This window comes from Ursus americanus, chromosome 19, assembly GCF_024610735.1.
Source record: "Ursus americanus isolate L20-20 chromosome 19, mUrsAme1.1.p, whole genome shotgun sequence".
In the NCBI taxonomy this organism is placed as follows: domain Eukaryota; kingdom Metazoa; phylum Chordata; class Mammalia; order Carnivora; family Ursidae; genus Ursus; species Ursus americanus.
Genome location: NC_142145.1, coordinates 34503429 through 34522540, shown reverse-complemented (window position 1 = coordinate 34522540; position 19112 = coordinate 34503429). Strand labels below are relative to the sequence as shown.

General features: G+C 36.4%; 1 protein-coding gene across 3 annotated transcripts in view; it reads left to right on the top strand.

Annotated features, from left to right (window-relative positions):
* Window positions 1-19112, top strand: part of KIAA1328 (KIAA1328 ortholog) — a 335333-nt gene that overhangs the window by 190656 nt on the left and 125565 nt on the right. The gene's annotated exons all lie outside the window — the stretch shown is intronic.

Sequence of the window (19112 nt, the reverse complement as noted above, 5' to 3'; positions counted from 1 at the left end):
TTATTACGCATAAAATAAATTGCAGGTATTCCTCTTTCATGAAAAAATTTGCGTAGTTGGTATTATTTTTGCATAAGTGTATGAGAGAATTCATTAATGAAGCCATCTGAGCCTTAAGTTATCTTCATGGGAAGTTTTTAATTAAAAATTCAATTTGTTTAATCGATATAGAGCTATTAATGTGTTCTCTTTTGTCTTGATCCATTTTGATAATTTGCATTTTCAAGTAATCTGTTCATTTTATCTAGATTATTAAATTTATTAACATAAGGCTACTTGTAATATTTCTTTATTATCTTTCTAATGACTAGGGTATATTATGGAGTCGATTTTGTTCCTGATATTGACATTTTTTTCTCCCTTGATTGATCTAAAGTTTAATCTTTTCAAAGAATCTGTTTTTGTTTTCATTATTCCTCTATTTGTCTGTGTTATACTTTATTCATTTCTGCCCTAATCTTTATTATTTCTGTTATGATTCTTTTGGGTTTGGTATGCTTTCTTTTCTTCTGGTTTTTTAATATGGAAGCTCACATTGTTGATTGAGATCTTTCTTCTTTTCTAACAGAGGTGTTTAAAGCTATAAATTTCCCTTAATAAACTGCTTTAACTGCATCCCCTAAATTTTGATGTTATGTGTTCATTTTCATTCAGTTCAATATTTTCTAATTTCCCTTTCAATTCCTCTTTTGACCCATAGGATATTTAGATATATTTCTGAATTGTAAAACAATTGATAATTTTCCAGATAGCTTTCTGTTATTGATTTCTAATTTAATATCTTTGCCTTAATATCAATTATTTTTAATTTGTTGAAGCTTGTTTTATGACTGCATATGATTTATATTGGTGGTTGTTTTGTGTGCACTTAAAATGAATGTGAATTAGGTCAAATTGGTTGACAGTGTTGTTTTAGGTCTTTCATAACACTGTTATTTTCTGTTTACTTCTTCTAACACAAGAGAAGAGTGTTGAAATTTCTCACTTTCATTGTTAGTAATTCTATTTTCATATTCCTTCTGTCATTTTTGCTTCATATATTTTTAAGCTCAATTAGGTATATAGTCACTAAAATTATTTTGATGTTTTGATGAATTGAGCCCTTTATCATTATGAATTGTTTCTATTTTTCCCCAGCAATTTTACTGTTCTAAAATCTACTTTGTCTTGGGGGTACCTGGGTGGCTTAGTCAGGGGCACCTGGGTGAAGATTCTGGCACTTGATTTCGACTCAAGTCATGATCTCAGGGTCGTGAGATTGAGCCCCACATTAGGCTCTGCTCTGAGTGTGGAGTCTGCTTAAGATTCTGTCTCCTCCTCTCCCTCTGCCCCTCCCTGCTCTGCTTGTGAGTGTGCTTGCACCCACACTCTCTCTTTCTCCAAAAAAAGAAAATAATAATAATAAATAAAATAAAATTTACTTTGTCTAAAATTAGCATAATCATTCCAGCTTTTTTTTTTTGATTAGTGTTTGAATGATACATGCTTTTCTATTCAGTTTACTTCTAATCTTTGTCTTTACATTTTATGTGAGTTTCTGTAGAAAGCATGTAATTGAGTCTTGCTTTTTGTTCAACCTGAGAGTCTTAGCCTTTAATTTGGGGTGTTTATTTACATTTATTATAATTATTGGTATATTTGGATTTCAGTCTACCATGTTGCTATTTAATTTCTCTCTGTTCCATCTGTACTTCTTTTTGTCCTCTTCTTTTAGGTTAATTGATTATATTTTAATGTTGCTTTATTTCCACTATTGAGTTATTAGCTATGACTATTTGAGTAAAAAAACCTTTTATATTTACCTACTTTGTTGTCATACATAATTAAGTTACCATTTGTAACATTTTAATTTTCTTTCCATAGGTCCAGGTTCCCATCTGTTGTCATTTCCTTGTTCCTAAAAAACTTGTTTGACCTTTCTTATAGTGCAGGTTTGCTGTTAATGAACTACCTTAGCTTTTGTTTTTCCGAGGGAAAAAAAAATCATTTCCTTTTCATTTCTGAAGTCTGTTTTCATTGGATATAGAATTCAGGTTGAGCTCTTTAAAAATGTCATATCATCATCATTTGGCTTACATAGTTTCTTTTTTTTTTTTTTAAGATTTCACTTATTTATTTGACAGAGAGAGAGGCAGCGAGACAGGGAACACAAGCAGGGGGAGTGGGAGAGGGAGAAGCAGGCTTCCCGCTGAGCAGGGAGCCCAATGCAGGGCTCAATCCCAGAACCCTGGGATCGTGACCTGAGCCAAAGGCAGCCGCTTAACAACTGAGCCACCCAGGTGCCCCTGGCTTGCATAGTTTCTGATGAGAAGTCAGCCATAGTTCTCTGTTTTATGTATGCAATGGTTTCTTTTTCTCTGATTGCTATTGAAGCTGTTTATCATTAGTTTTTGGCTATTTTATTATGATGTGCATTGGGTTCTTGTGTTTTTCTCACATGGACTTTATTGAGCTTCTTCAACAAATTTGAAAAAATTTAGACTATTCTTTCAAATATTTTTTCTATTGTTTCCCCACCCCCATTGTTTTCTTCTGGCACTCCAGTGGGTTTATGTGTGTGTGTGTGTACATATATGTGTATGTATACATATATGCATATAGATGGAAACACATTTACATAAATATGTTAGATTGCTTGATATTTTACAAGGATTACCATTATTGTTTTTATCTCTTTTTTTCACCTTTTCTCTCTCTGCTTCACTTTGGTTTTGTTTTTGTTTTTTTGTTTTCTTTCCCTGATTTTATACCTTTTATTCACTTATTTGTGAAGATTTGACAAAACACGGGGGTTTGGGCTTGGGGTAGCAAATTAATGAAGAAGCAACAAAGTTGGTTTATATGGTCTTCTCAGCGTTCAGTTCCTCATCTCTGATGATAAGGACGCTTTCTACCTCCCAGTACAGGGAGATACCTTCACCTGGGAGATTTATTTCCTGCTTTCAGGCGGACAAAGGAGGGTTGGAGTGTCCTTCGTGCCCTGCTGTTTCTTAAGTAACTTTATTTTTTTTTAATTACGTCCAGTTAGCCACTGTATAGTACATCATTAGTTTTTGATGTAGTGTTCAATGATTCATTATGTATGTAATGATTCGTTATGTATAACACCCAGTACACATCACATGTGCCCTCCTTAATACCCATCACCCTGTTACCCCCTCTCCCCACGCCCTTCCCTTCTGAGACCCTCAGTTCGTTTCCCGGGGTCCATAGTCTCTCATGGTTCATCTCCCTCTCTGATTTCTCCCCCTTCAGATTTCCCTCCCTTCCCCTATGGTTCTCTGTGCTATTGCTTAGGTTCCACATATGAGTGAAACCATATGACAATTGTCTTTCTCTGCTTGACTTACTTCACTTAACGTAATCCCCTCCAGTTCCATATATGTTGATGCAAATGGTGGGTATTCATCCTTTCTGATGGCTGAATAATATTCCATTGTATGTATAATTTGTCATTCTATATCTTCATAAAAACTTTTCTTCTTTAGTTATCTAATGTGCTATTAATCTCATGAAGCGTAGTTTTCATTTCAGATATTGTACTTCTCTAGAAATGCCATGTTTATTTTTTTTTAATGATTTTTTATTATATTATGTTAGTCACCATACAGTACATCCCCGGTTTCCAATGTAAGGCTCGATGATTCATTAGTTGTGTATAACACCCAGTGCACCATGCAATACGTGCCCTCCTTACTACCCATCACTGGTCTATCCCATTCCCCCACCCCACTCCCCTCTGAGGCCCTCAGTTTGTTTCTCATAGTCCATAGTCTCTCATGTTTCATTCCCCCTTCTGTTTACCCCCCCTTTCTTTATCCCTTTCTTCCCCTACTGATCATTCTAGTTCTTATGTTCCATAGATGAGAGAAATCATATGATAGTTGTCTTTCTCTGCTTGACTTATTTCACTTAGCATTATCTCCTCCAGTGCCGTCCATGTTGCAGCAAATGTTGAGAACTCGTTCTTTCTGATAGCTGAGTAATATTCCATTGTATATATGGACCACAACTTCTTAATCCAGTCATCTGTTGAAGGGCATCTCGGCTCCTTCCACGATTTAGCTATTGTGGACATTGCTACTATGAACATTGGGGTGCATATGGCCCTTCTCTTTACTACGTCTGTATCTTTGGGGTAAACACCCAGTAGTGCAATGGCTGGATCATAGGGTAGCTCAATTTTTAACTTTTTAAGGGACCTCCACACTGTTTTCCAGAGTGGCTGTACCAACTTGCATTCCCACCAACAATGTAGGAGGGATCCCCTTTCTCCACATCCTCTCCAACAATTGTTGTTTCTTGCCTTGTCTATTTTTGCCATTCTAACTGGCATAAGGTGGTATCTCAGTGTGGTTTTGATTTGAATTTCCCTGATAGCTAATGATTTTGAACATTTTTTCATGTGTCTGTTAGCCATTTGTATGTCATCATTGGAAAAGTGTCTGTTCATATCTTCTGCCCATTTTTTGATTTATTTGTTTCTCGTGTATAGAGTTTGAGAAGTTCTTTGTAGATCTTGGATACCAGTCCTTTATCTGTAGTGTCATTTGCAAATATATTCTCCCATTCCGTGGGCTGCCTCTTAGTTTTTCTGACTGTTTCCTTGGCTGTGCAGAAACTTTTAATCTTGATGAAGTCCCATAAGTTCATTTTATCTTTTATTTCTCTTGCCTTTGAGGATGTGTCATGAAAAAGGTTGCTTTGGCCGATGTCGTAGAGGTTGCTGCCTATGTTCTCCTCTAGAATTTTGATGGATTCCTGCCTCACATCGAGGTCTTTCATCCATTTGGAGTTTATTTTTGTGTATGGTGAGAGATAGTGTGTCACATTCATTTTTAATAAATATTTTCAGTAGGTAACAGAATCACTTTCAATGAAAGTCTTATTATTGTCTCTTTGAAGGTAAGATGCTTGTTTTTTCTGTTGGCTGTTGAACATGTTTTGTCCTTGGTTTTTAGCAGTCATACTATTATGTACTGTAGGTGTGGCTCTCTTTATATTTAATCTCCTTTGGATTCATACTGCTTCTTAAATTTGTGCCTTGATAACAGTTTTGAAAAATTCTTTATCTCTTCAAATACTACTTCTTCCTCATTCCCCCTTTTCCCTTCTTCTACTAATGTATGTATTGTAGGCTTTTGTCATCATGTTGCATGCATTCTTTTATACATTTCCATCCTTTTACATCCATGTCTTCAAGTTGGTCTAGATATTTTCTTCTGGCTTTTATTCCAATTCATTAATTGTCTCCTCAGATATATCTAATCTGCAATTAAGTTTTTAACTATATGTATTGTATTTTCAGTCCTAAAATTTCCATTTGATTTTTCTTCTAGTTTATAGTTCTCTGCAGTATTCTCCATGATATTATTTAATTTCTTAGTTGTAAATAATAGTTACTTTAAAGTCCATATTTGATAATGCCAACATGTAATTCTCTTGTGGTTCTATTTCTGTTGTCTTTTTTTCTCTTGTAAGTTTGTTACTTTTATCTTTTTGTATGCTTCCTTATTTTTTATTGAACGTCAGACGGTGTCTCTGAAAATATTATTTATAATATAGGTCTCTGATGTTATCTTTCTCCAGAGAGAATTTGCTTTTTCTTCTTGTAGGCAGTTAGCTTTGATTCAAATTACCTTAACCCAGTTTGGGACTGCGTGGATTTTGAAGTTCAACTTCAGTATGTGCATGGGCTTTTCTATTTCTATTTTATTTTTACTACTAGCTTTTCAGGGTCTCAATGGAAAGCCTGGGTTTTTTGACAGGACCTCTTTCTTGGCAGGCTCTGAAATCCAAATTTTGTTTCCAGCCCTGTGAGACTGCTTGCAGCTCTTCTCAGCTTCTCAGCTAGCATCCTAATTTAGAACATCTTGAACCGAAAAGTGACAACTAATGTCAAACTATCTTTTCTTGTTTACCTTCAGTCTGGGATCCTGGCCTCTTCATGTCCTCACTACCTTGGTAACACATCAGTGCCTTCAAACAGATTTTTTGAAACAGTTTGTCGTCATAGTTATTCATGAAGAGAGGTTGACTGAAATAAACTAATCCACAATGGATTTTGCTCAACCTTTTTGAGAATTTGGAGGTACTAGACCCTGAAGAAATTCTATAGAGTACTTAATCAACAAATTGGAGAAAGTTTGTTGGTGCCTTCCTTCTGCTGTGGTTCCTTTTTATGCTTTGACTAGACATCCATCCTCTACCTAATCCCCTTACTCTCCAAAGATCATTCAATATAATGTGTAGATCTGAACACTGTAGTTTTAATTATATTATTGCAATTTAATTTTTTTTAGGTGTTTTCATCTGTGATAGGCCTTCCTTCTTTCTTTGTATTTTTCTGTATCCCCATACGAACTTCAAGTCTTGATTCCTTCGGGTACTGAGTAGATTATTATTTTATTTCCTTCCAGCTACTCACCATTTGGCTCATTGATCATCTCCTGTATTAGGTGGGTATAGAAAATTTAAAGTGAAACTTCTTAAACATGACATTTACACAATTTATACTTTGTCATCTACCTGACATTCTGGCTTCATCTATTCCCCATCCCCCTGTTCACCATGCTCTGGACTACTTAGGGTTTATCATACATACTCATCTTCATAATTCTTGTTTTTCTACTCCTATTTCCCCCTCTGCCTGAAATGTCTTATCCTACACACACTACACACCCTCACACATACCTTTATCATTAATAAACTCCATTCTGTCTTCTAAAATTTGGTTGAAATATATTCTCTACTATGAAAACTTCCCAACTTCCCCTTCCCCCACTACAGGCAAATCTAATCTCATTAATGCTCTGCTCCTCAACTCTTTACACATAAGACCCATTTATTTATTTTTTTTATTTTTATTTTTTTTAAAGAGAGAGAGCACAAATTGTGGAAGGTGAGGAGGGCCAGAGGGAGAAAGAGAATCTTATGCAGGCTCCACGCCCAGCACAGAGCCTAATGCAGGGCTCAATCTCATGACCCTGACATCATGACCTAAGCTGAAATCAAGAGTCAGACACTCAACCAGCTAAGCCACCCAGGCACCCCTGCACATCACTCTTTATAGATATTATCACATAAAATGTTTTTCCCCTTAGCCAAAATTTGAGGGTCATGAAGGCTTGCGTTCTCTTTATTGAGCTTTGTATTCCTGTTGCCTAGGACAGTATCTGGTAGATACTGCAAGATCCCCGTGCTGCTTGCTAACCCCAAGGTGGGAACCTGTACTTTTGGGTAAATTACAGAAAAGGAGGAGGATAATAATATTGAATCTGTTTATCCATAGTATTTTGTTTGTATTTATGCTTCCGTTATATGGTTAGACAGTTATACAAGACTTGGCTTTTAGCTGCACAAGTTTTATCCATTCCTATGTATCTTACATTTCATGACTCTACTAAAAATTAATCATTCCTCCCCAAATATCTAGCATCCTGACCCTTTCTTTGTACATTTAGCACCTGAGTAGCACCCAAAAGCAGGGAACAGAAGGGAAGCTTATTTTAAGTATTTTTAAAAATAGTTTTAGGATTCCATTTGGGAGTATCTTTTACACATTGGATGACACCATTAACTGAAAGAGGATTTGGGGGGGAAACACATTAACTTTACATTTTGAAAGCCTGCTTATCCAAAATTTTTGTAGTTCTTTCTTCTGAACGTAATGTTGTCTGTCTCAAGATTTGCCGGCCTTGTTTATGAATTGAAAGTCAATTATGTTAACACTGATTTTTTAAAAATAACTCAAAGTAGGAATCCTGAGACAGTTGCCTTTTATTTCAAGTATTACATCTTGTAACCTGTTAGCCTATTCCTAATCTAGGTTGATATAGCACATATGTTTTTTTAGTCCTTTAATATAGTTCTTATTTTAAAACCTTTACATGGAGCACTCTAGAAAATAATATAATGATCTGGTTTAAGTTTAAATTCTCAGAAGCATACAGTGTCCTTATCATTTACTGTTTCACAGATCCAAACTAAATAGGCATTGAGACCCCTGAAAGATATAAGTTGGAATTTTCCCTGAATTTGTGGAATTTTGTATAAAACTTTAAACACTCTGAGAAAAGGTACTTGTAAAAAAAAAGTAAGTGGCTCCTGAAAAAAATAAAATGCATTTTGCCATAAATTATCATCAAATTCCTTAGGATACAAGTTAACCATTTAGCTGTTGATACTCCTGTTTCCTGTTTATTGGTTCATTCAACAAATGTTCATTACTTTAAGTATCTTTTATTTATAAAGACCAGTGTCATTGAAATGTGAAGTTGAAAGTAACGTTGCCCCTGTCCTGAAATTCTACATAGTATGCACTGGAGTGGGGCCAAACTATATGCAAAAAACATTACTTATTAAGCACATTCTATCTCTTACTGGGGTACAACAATAAACAAAAGTAATGGTATCTTTTGAGATCTCCACCCTCAAAGAGTTTATAGTTTTCATAAGTGTAAATACTTACATATCACAGGGAAACTTAGAGATGTCAAAACAGCTAACAGATAACTATTATGGAGCAAGATGAAATAAATAAAACAATAAAGGAACGAGCAGAATACTCCTGGGGTGCCTCATGGGGAAGGCACAACCAAGCTGATCTGGGAGATGAGGAAACCACAATGGAAGGAGGTAGTGCTAAACCAGCCTTGAAGCAGGAGTAGCATTTCAAAGGCTAACAAAGGAGGCAGGGCATTTGAGCACAAGGAAATTGTATAACATTTTTTATTAATTTCTAAATGAAGTCTTTTCTCTTGATTTTTTACAGTACACTAAACTAGCTAATAAGCAATGTCCTGATTTTTTTAAGACTTTATTTGAGAGAGAGAGAGAGCACAAGTGGGAGGGGCAGAGGGAGAGGGAGAGACATTCTCAAGCAGACTCTGCACTCAGTGTGGAGCCCAACTCGGGGGCTCACGACCTCACGATCTCAGTCTCACAACCCTGAGATCATGACCTGAGCAGAAACCAAGTCGGAGGCTTAACAAACTGCACCTCCCAGGCGCCCCTCAATATCCTAAATTTTTAAAAGTCAGTCCTTGGCTCTATACATTTAAAGGACTAAGATTTCTTTTTTTTTTTTTTAAGATTTTATTTATTTATTTGACAGAGACAGAGACAGCCAGCGAGAGGGAACACAAGCAGGGGGAGTGGGAGAGGAAGAAGCAGGCTCATAGCAGAGGAGCCTGATGTGGGGCTCGATCCCATAATGCCGGGATCACGCCCTGAGCCGAAGGCAGATGCTTAACCGCTGTGCCACCCAGGCGCCCCTAAAGGACTAAGATTTCTAAAAGCTCTTGAGTCCCCAAGGAAGGGCTAGCCCTTTAAGGGTGACCATCTTAAATCTCTTTGTTTTGGTAGTTCTCTGTGCTTTCAGAAATGCTTCTCATGAGGTCTCTTCAATATCCCTGGTCAGCTCCACCTATATGGGGGGGTGGGGGCGGGAAGGGTATAGAAGACTAATCTTTAGTAAAAAGGCTATGATTCATTTCAGGAGATCTTGGTATAATAAACAACAGCCAGGTTTTTCCCTCCCTCCTGTTTCCTACAAGTACACCACAGGTTATATTTCTTGGTATTTCTTAAATAATCTTTTTCAGGAGAATTTATTTTTAAAATCTAGTTTCAAAAATACAACACAGATACTTTTTCCACCTCAGCCAACAACATAAATGCATTCCATGACCTCCCCTTCAGGGAAAGTTTGTTATGTTCAAATGGTGTTAACTTTATGTTTTCTAGAAAGTATACTAAGAATTCTTTGTTAAGACTTACCTTCATTCAACACAAACTAATCCTGTTTGCTTCCTTTTAAAAAGAACTACATTGAAGCATCTGCCTGCACTCCTTGTTTCCATTCTTGAGGCTGACTGTCACTGGAGCTAGAGAGGAGAAGGCAGTGAACAGATCAGGGGGAGCTCTGTTTGGCCCCCAGGATATACTCTATAAACACAGGATACACTCTACAAACATAAAGCCAAGAAGAGCGTGTGGGAATATTGGTGTAGACTGTTAAGAATCATTTTCTTGTGCTGCCCCCCTAACTGAATCTAAGTACAGTTGACTTTATTACCCAGTGTTTTGTTTTCATTTTTATGCCTATGAGGCTTGTCTTCTCCACTTCTAATTTGTCTTTATTTCATTTTCTCTATAAGATTATTTCACCTTCTTTCTGATCTTCATTAAATTAAAACTAGCCTTGTGCATCTGTTTCCTTTGGTAGATATAGAAAACCATGTATAAAGCTGCTTTTTTTTTTTCTTTTAGCAATGATATCATATATGTAAAAGCAATTTGAATCAGTACCACTGTTGTGTATTTCTGTGGTGAATGGTTGTGCCATCCCATCAAAATATTTAAATCCCACCAAAGTATTTGGGGTTATCCTCACAACTGTATGTTTGCCTTATTCAATCTTCATTTGTATTTCTTTAAGATTTAATAATCAGATAAATTAAGATACTGATTTAAGTTTTTTAGTGTGTGAATCACGTAAGGCAGTAATGTTGTTAAAAAAAACAAAAACACAGAATTTGCCAGGGGAAATAGAACCAAAGGACATTCAGTAATTTTGCAGTAAGTCTGTTAGTTGATAGCTGAACATTTGTTGATTTGTATAATTTTTCATCTAACCCTTTTCTTTTCCTTCATCTCCTTGGGGTATAACAATCCAGTCCCTGGGTTTTCTGGCTCTTAAAGATAGCCTAAGCTATAGAAATCACCAAACCCAACCCGCTATTTTACAAATGTCTAAATTGCCTAAGAGATGTAAAGTGACTTGCCAAATACAAAAACAAAAACAAAACAGAAAAACTCGTAAGTGGCAGAACTAGAATTCTAATCAAAGTCTTTTGACCTCAACTCAAGTATACTGTCAATTACTCCACACTCTCATTTATTCTTACAGCAAATCAACACATTCCAACTTTCAAGAAACGTAGTAATGATTAAAGATTATGAGGCTTAGCCTTTTCGGAGTCTGGTAGTTACTATTACAAATGTTGGCACACTTGTGGTATGCAGATCCTAAAAGTTGGTATAGTATTTGGTATCTGTTGCAGTATTCTGTCATCTGTACATCATCACGTGTCTGTATTCTTTTATATCTCATAATTATTGACTTTAATGTGTTTTAGATTCAATAATCCTAGGTTGTGCCACAATCCCCGTGGGAACTAGAATAAGTTATTAGAGCCTCGCAAATGTATTTGACTGCTGCATTCTGTTACTTTTCTCTTCCATTCATAGCCTACAGCTTCAGCTGCTGAGCAGCAGGGAGACTTAAACCTCTAGGGCCCATTAGATTTAACTTGTTTACTGCATTGATATCTATATGTTAAATGACAAGAGAGTTCAGGTTATTGAATAATTTAAAATTCAGCTCTAATTGGTGTCATCTGACCTGGAAAAGGCCATGGATGATGCCAGGAGCATGCTGTGAATTTCTTATAAATAATTCATAAATTAGATGATTCATTTGCCTGGATGTCTTCCTAAATGCAAAAGTTTGTAAGTTATAACTGATGATATAACACCTGTAAGTATTTAGTTCATAACGCTGGAAGGTAATCTACCTTGATGATCTTCTAGCAAAATCTGCCAGTATAGGAGAGTTAATTGCGCTGGGGAGAATGAACATTTATTTGGGATGAGACTTTGGCAAACCATAAGTGCAGCTGTTGCATTACATAGCTTCTGTCAGCTTGACAACTGGTCCATGTAAGTCTGACTTTAAAAATGCAGCATGTCATTCTATGTCTTATTTCACATTAATTCCAAATATTCTGGGTAATGCAATGACCTCTCCCACACATAGTAATTTAGGTTTAGAAATATTTAATATAGGTCTTGAATTTCTGACTTCTCAATGAAGGGCACAGGGGAATATTTTGAAGTTATAAAATTGAGATTTTCACTCTTAAAGGGCTATCTGTGGGAATGTGAGGATTGTTAATAGGGTGCTTGCCAGGATAGTAAATTAGTATTTGCCATCAGAGACATGAATATCATCAATAGATCAATAATATTTATTAAAATTGTTAACCACTAATTCTGTGGCTAACAATTCATAAACACATTATAAATAATCACTTCCTAATCGTGCAGAGTAAATAACTACCTGTTGCAAGAAGTAATTAGTGCAGTTTAATTCACCTCTTTTCTTATGGCTTCATAGCAGAGAAATTGGCCAGGCCTGTAAAAATGATTTGCAGAAACTTAGAAAACATCACTGTTTACTTGTTGATCGTGTTTCACAAAGCAATACTGCAGGTGTTATTGTGTTTTTTAACATGTGAGAACACAGGAAAGCCTTGTATCACCATAGGAATGGTATGTGATTGTGCATGTTCATGTGTATGTTTGCACACGTGTGTGCCTGCATATGTGTATACAAGATCATATCATACTGTGTTTTGAGAGTCTTCTAAAATGTCATACACAAAATAAAACAAAACGTCATATTTTAAGAAGGTATCTTAAAGATTCAGAAAACCCTCTTCCAACTCAGAAATTTACTAATTTCCACTTTCAGAAAATTCTTCATTGTGTCCAAGCTAAGTCTCTCACATTTTTTTTAAAACCTTATACTTTTCTCGCGTTTTGTCTTATGTTCCATATGTTATTTTTATGTTGTCATTAGCATGTATCTACCCAAGTTAAAAGACATTATAGTCCAACTATGTCATAAGCCTAAAATGCCTGCAATTTCTCCTTATCTTTCTTTTGTGCTGTGGATCCCATAGCAAATCACATCAAAGACTTCAGTGGCTTTTTTTGTGACACTTGTAGAGTCTCAACATGTAGTCAGAGTTTGTGGTACCTTTTACATAATACAAACCCTAACATGCTACCATTTTGAACTCAACTTTTTTATTTGTTGTGATCTACAGATCAATTTCCTGTCTAAACTTATTTTTTTCAATTATACTGTTTGTTTTTCCTGCCTGGGTATATTCTTATGCATGTTTTTCTGCTAAATATCATTCTTTTCATCTCTGATTAAGCACTCCAATCAACTCATTTACATCACAAGATAATGTGTGATAGCCCATCACAAGTCATATTATTCAGTTTGCTTATTGGGTTTTAAGCATATCTTAGCATATGCATAGAGTCCTTTAATTGGAGGAGCGCTCAATGTAATCATCAGGTTTAATTGGAAAGCTACAGCAGGCCAAATCCAGTATCATGAGTTAAGAATGGTTTTCAACTTTTTTAATGGTTGGGGGAGAAAAGAATATTTCATGAAGTGGGAAAATTACCTTGAAATTCAAATTTCAGTGTCCATAAATAAGGTTATACTGGACCAGTCATTGATTTATGTATTACCTCTTGCTTTCACACCACAAAAGTGGAACTGAGTAGTTATGACAAAAACTATACAGACTACAAAGTCTAAAATGTTTGTCATCTGGCCCTCTACAGAAGTTTGCTAACCTTTGCTGTAGAGCTATGAAAAGGAACAAGTTACAGCCACATGCCATATTGTACATAAACTTTACAATTACAATCTTGGGTAAAGAAGTCAGACACAGAAGAATATATTTCATATTATTCCATTTATACTTTAAAAATAAACAGGTAAAACCAAGTTCTGGTATGGACTTTTAAGCAGGGAAGTATTCAGCAGAGAAGTTATTCCCATAAAAGTCAAGATAGTCGCTCCCTTAGGAGAGGTAGAGAGCAGTGATTGTGCTGTGCCATCAAGGGTCTTCTGCATATAGGCAACGTTCTGCCTCTCAAATGGTGGTTACACGGGCAGACATTGTCTTGTGATTATTCACTGAGATGGTTGTATTGATTTAGTGCACTTTTCTATGTTTATTGTATTTCATATTAAAGAAGTTTTTGTTTGTTTTTTAAGATTTTATTTATTTATTTGACAGAGAGAAAGACAGCCAGCGAGAGAGGGAACAGAAGCAGGGAGAGTAGGAGAGGAAGAAGCAGGCTCCCAGCGGAGGAGCCTAATGCTGGGCTCGGTCCCAGGACTCTGGGATCACGCCCTGAGCTGAAGGCAGACACTTAACGACTGAGCCACCCAGGCGCCCTCATATTTAAGAAGTTTTTTAAAAAGCTACATCATGGAGGGGTGCCTGGGTGGCTCTTTCAGTTGGGTCGCTGACTTTTGTTTTCCACTCCAGTCATGATTCTTAGGGTCCTGGGATCAAGCCCCATGTCAGGCTCCCTGCACAGTGAGGAGTCTGCTTCTCCCTCTCCCTCTGTCTCCTCCCCCCTGCTCATGCTCTGTCTCTTGTTCTCTTTCTCTCTCTTTCAAATAAAGAAATAAAATCTTTTTTTAAAAATTTAAAAATTAAAAAAATAAAAATTATTTTGAATTATTTAAAGGTATTGGTTTCACCAACCACTTAACAAAACAAGATATCCAAATAGCTAATAAGCATATGTTAATTACTGTCATTACATATCAGGAAAACGTAAAATAAAATCACAGTGAGATTTCACTACATACCAGATGGGCTTAAAGTAAAAACATACTATCAGGGTGGGCAGCTCTTTCTGCCCACAGGTCCTATCCCTGTGCTTTAATAAAACCACCTTTTTTGCACTGAAAAAAAAAAAAGTGTTAATGTGAATGTGAAGCAACTGGGACTCTCACTGTGCTGTTGGAGATGTAAGAGAATGACCACTCTGGAAAACGCGTTGGCTATTTCTAATAAATTGAAACATATGCCTACCCTGTGCCCCAGAGAAATAAATACATGTTTCTAGAAAAAAGACTCATATAAAGGGGCACCTGAGTGCCTCAGTCAGGTATGCATACGACTCCTGATTTTGGCTCAGATCATGATCTCAGGGTCATGAGATAGAGCACCACATTGGGCTCCATGCTGGGCAGGGAGTCTGCTTAAGATTCTCTCTTTCCCTCTCCCTCTGCCCCTCCCCCCTTAAAAAAAAAAAAAGACTTGTATAAGGAATTTCTAGCAGCTTTATTCATAGTAGCCCTAAACTAGAAACAACCTAATCTAATAAGAGAATGAATAAACACATTTTGATATATTCATACAATGAAATACTATGCAGCAAAAAAAAAAAAGAATTATATATTGATACAGGCAAAAACATAAAAGAAGCTCAAAATTATGTTGAGCTTAAGAAGCCAGCCACAGGGGTGCCTGGGTGGTGGCTCAGTCAGCTGAGTGTCTGACTCATGATTTCAGCTTGGGTCATGATCTCATCGTTGGTGAGACTGAGCCCCTCATTGGACTCTGCACTCAGCGCAGAGTCTGCTTGAGATTCTCTGTCTCCTCTTCTGCCCTCCCTGATCTCTCTCTCTCTCTCTGTCTCTCAAATAAATAAATAAATAAAATTAAAAAAAAAAAAGCTAGCCACAAAAGAGTAGCATGCTGTATGATTCCATATATATGAGGCGAAACATAGGCAAAACTAATCTATGGTCATAGAACTGAGAATAATGGTTACCTCTGGGAGTGTAAAGATGTTGGTTTGACTGAAAGGGCACTAGGAACTTTCTGGGGTAATGATTACATGGGTATATGCAAATGTAAAAATTTATCAAGCTGTACACTTAAGATGTGTGCATTTTAGTATATGTAAATTATGCCTCCATTAAAAAAAATCTATTGGTTCCTAAATTAGTGTTATATGTCTGAAAAATTCATATCAAACCCATATGCCAGAGACAGCAGTTTGGGATTTGTTAGTTTAAGCCTTAGTTAAAAGAAGTTACATTTGTAAACATCTCATAGAAGGCATGGAGCAGCAGTTCCAGAAAGAAAAACACATCTGTTTCATTCAGGCCCATTGTGACTTCCATGCGTCCCAGAGGCAATATTTGTCTCAACTTCACTAATAAAATAACTTAATTTCTTATATTCAGAGTCTAACAGGCAGTTTTCTATTTCTTCTCTCTTCCTCTTCCTTAGTAGCACATAATTCAGCCTAATCATGGATTCTGATTTTCATTTCTAATTTTCTGTGACCCATAACCCAACTTGACTTTTTCTACTTCTCTGATACAGTTAGCCCCTAGTCACCTTGCAAGTCCCGGTGCTCTACACACAGTAAATATAGCCCCTGACCTCAAGAATTGTTGAGGCAGAGAAGTCAATGATAACAACAGTAGTAATAATTATAATAGGAAACACGGTTTGAATACTGACTTTAGGTTAGACACTATCCAAAGCACTTTATATGAATTATCTCATCCAGTATCACAATAACCCTAAGAGGCAGTGCGGGATGTCAGGGTAAGACTGACATCTTTTGTATGAGGACAGAGATGAAGAACCTATTATCGCAAGCATTTTAACTCTGGCCCAACCTGCAATCCTCACTGCAGCAAAAAATGGATAACCGAACTCATTCTCTTTAGAAGTAATCTGCTGTAACTGCACATGTCTCTTGGAGATCCTCCCTTCCCCCCCTCCACACACACACATACCCCATAATGTTCTCCTTGAGAAAAGTTTGGGTAAGTAAAAGGGTTTTTTTTTCCTTTTTGTAAATTAGTACTCTTATAAATTGGCACCCTTGATAACTGCCCGTCTGACCGTGTTCTGTTTTGAGGTAGATGGTGTCTTTAATCCCTGTTTTAGTGATGAGAAAACTGAGGGGCAGGCAAGTTGAGTAATGTGCTTTATTTGTTTTGTATTGCTGTAACAAATTACTACACATTTACTAATTTAATACACACACATTTATTATCTCACAGTTTCTGTGGGTCATGAGTCAGGCACAGGTTAGTTGGGGCCTCTCTCTGCTCAGGGTCTTAGAAAGCTATAGTCAAGGTGACAGCTGGGCTGTGTTCTAATCTGGAGATCTAGGTCCCCTTCCAAACTCACATGGTTGTTGGCAGCATTTAGTTTCTTGCATCTGTATGATAGATGTCTCACTTTTTGCTGTTAGCTGGAAACTGCTTTCTGCCCCAGAAGTCATTGCCACCTGACCCCCTTCATTGGTCCTCCCACAACATGTTAGCTTATTTCTTCAAGGTCACCCTCTGACATTAGGGAGGGCACCAGACCCTTTTTTAAAGGACTACTTAATTAGGTCTGGCCCATATAAGATAATCTCCTTTTTATTAATTCAGAGTCAGCTGATGAGGAGGAGCCTTAGTTACATCTATAAGGTCCCATTGGCCATTTACTGTAGCATAATAATGGGATTCATATCTCATCATATTCCCAAAGTCTACCCACACTCCAAGGGGGGGAGATAATACAAGGTGGGTACACCAAGAGGACAGGAATCTTGGGGACCATCTTGGAATCCTGCCTACCAACATGCACAGTCACCCATCAGGTAATTGGCAAAGCAGTGTTCTCTTTGAGTAAAGTATGTATCAAAATCATAATGTTGAACTGCCTCTCGAAAACAGAAAAAGTTAACTACCAAAGAAAATATTTTTTAGTATTCCAAATACCTGACATTTATAACAATTTAATAATTAGTACCATTAACATAAGTATCAGCTATGTCAATACCTAAAAATTCACCTATGTAAATAATGTTAAGGGACAAAAATAAGACTATAAAATAATACATACATGCTATTGTTATGTTGCTAATACATGGGTTAGGAAATATATGATAATGTTAAATAGTTGATTTCAGTTTCCAGACCTTTAAAAAATTTACCTGTCATTTTTTAAATATAATAATTCTATAAAAAGATAACTTACAATACAAAATAGCAGATGATAAATGTTAAATATTTGTTTTGACAGTAAGTGCTACAGAAGTTCAGAGTAGGGGAGATTAATGTGGACTAGAATTTCCCTTTAGTTGTAAAATAAGGTTAATTTTTTTATGAGGTAGTTTATCATAAATTTTGCCCTAGGACTAGTTTCTTTTCTATAGCTTGCAACCTATTCAGTGTCATCTGCTCAGTGTAATGGGTTATGTGTCTTCTTTGAAGAGGACCATGTCTTTTTCCCAGATGTGACTCATTCTTGTTTGAATAGAACTCCTTTAGTATTGCTGTAGAAATTCAAAATCCTAAGAGTCATTGTAGTAGCCCTCATTTATCAGAAAATAAGAAACATGGTGTTGCTGTATATCTGTTGACACTTTTTACCAATCAGTTCATCATTTTCAACTGTTGCAAAGTTAATTGGCAGGATTTTCTCTCCCTTCTGCTAAGGATCTCAATTATTCATTTATTCCATATCTCCAGAATAAGATAAGTATCTCAACTGTTTATGAGTTCTAATTTAAAAAGAAGTTGTGGTAGACTGAATAATGGCCCCCCCCCAAAGATTCCCATGTCCTAATTCCCTGGAACCTGTGAATATCTCTTTATATGACACAAAGGATTTTGTAGGACAAGAGACTTTATAGATGTGATGAAGTAAATGACCTTGAGATAAGGAAATTATCCAGGATTACCTGGGTGAACCCATTTTAACCAAAACAGTCCTATAAGAGGGACACAGGAGGAGTCAGATGTCCCATGACACAGATCAGTGGTTCTCAAAGTGTGGTCCCAGATGAGCAACATCAGTCTCCTCTGGCAACTGGCTAAAAACACAGCTTCTCCAACTCTGCTCCAGACTTCCTGAATGTAGAACTCTGGGGATGAAGCCCAGCAATTCACATTTAACAGTTCCTCCAAGGTGATTCTGCTACATGCTAAATTTTGAGAATCACTGATTATAAACTAAGTTTTGCTCTCCTGATAGAACAGGCTTGAGGCGAAAATACTGGGAGAGCTCACTCTTTTGGCCTGCCAAAGGTAATTTGTAACTACTTCCTTCCTGTGTGAGTTGTATCAGGCTATAATCACTTGAACAGCTTAATTGAAAAATCACTTATGTTTATAGCTGAAATTAAATATGTTTTGTATTTAAATAACTGCTTTTGATTAGAATCATATTTTTTGGAAAGTGCTCGGTTTTATTTGTGTGCTGTGAAGATATTTATAAAAACTCATCAAATCTCTAGCGGTAACTAACATCCTATTCAGTATAAGATGAAACGTTTTACATCAAATTTCATTGTGTGTAATGGACAAAGGGCAATAGAAAGGGTATTTAAGGTGACGGAATGACATCTAATGTTTTTGCCTCTTCTCAAAGTTGATTTTATGTAACCCTCATTATTGGCAACTCCTGTCATCTTGCTTA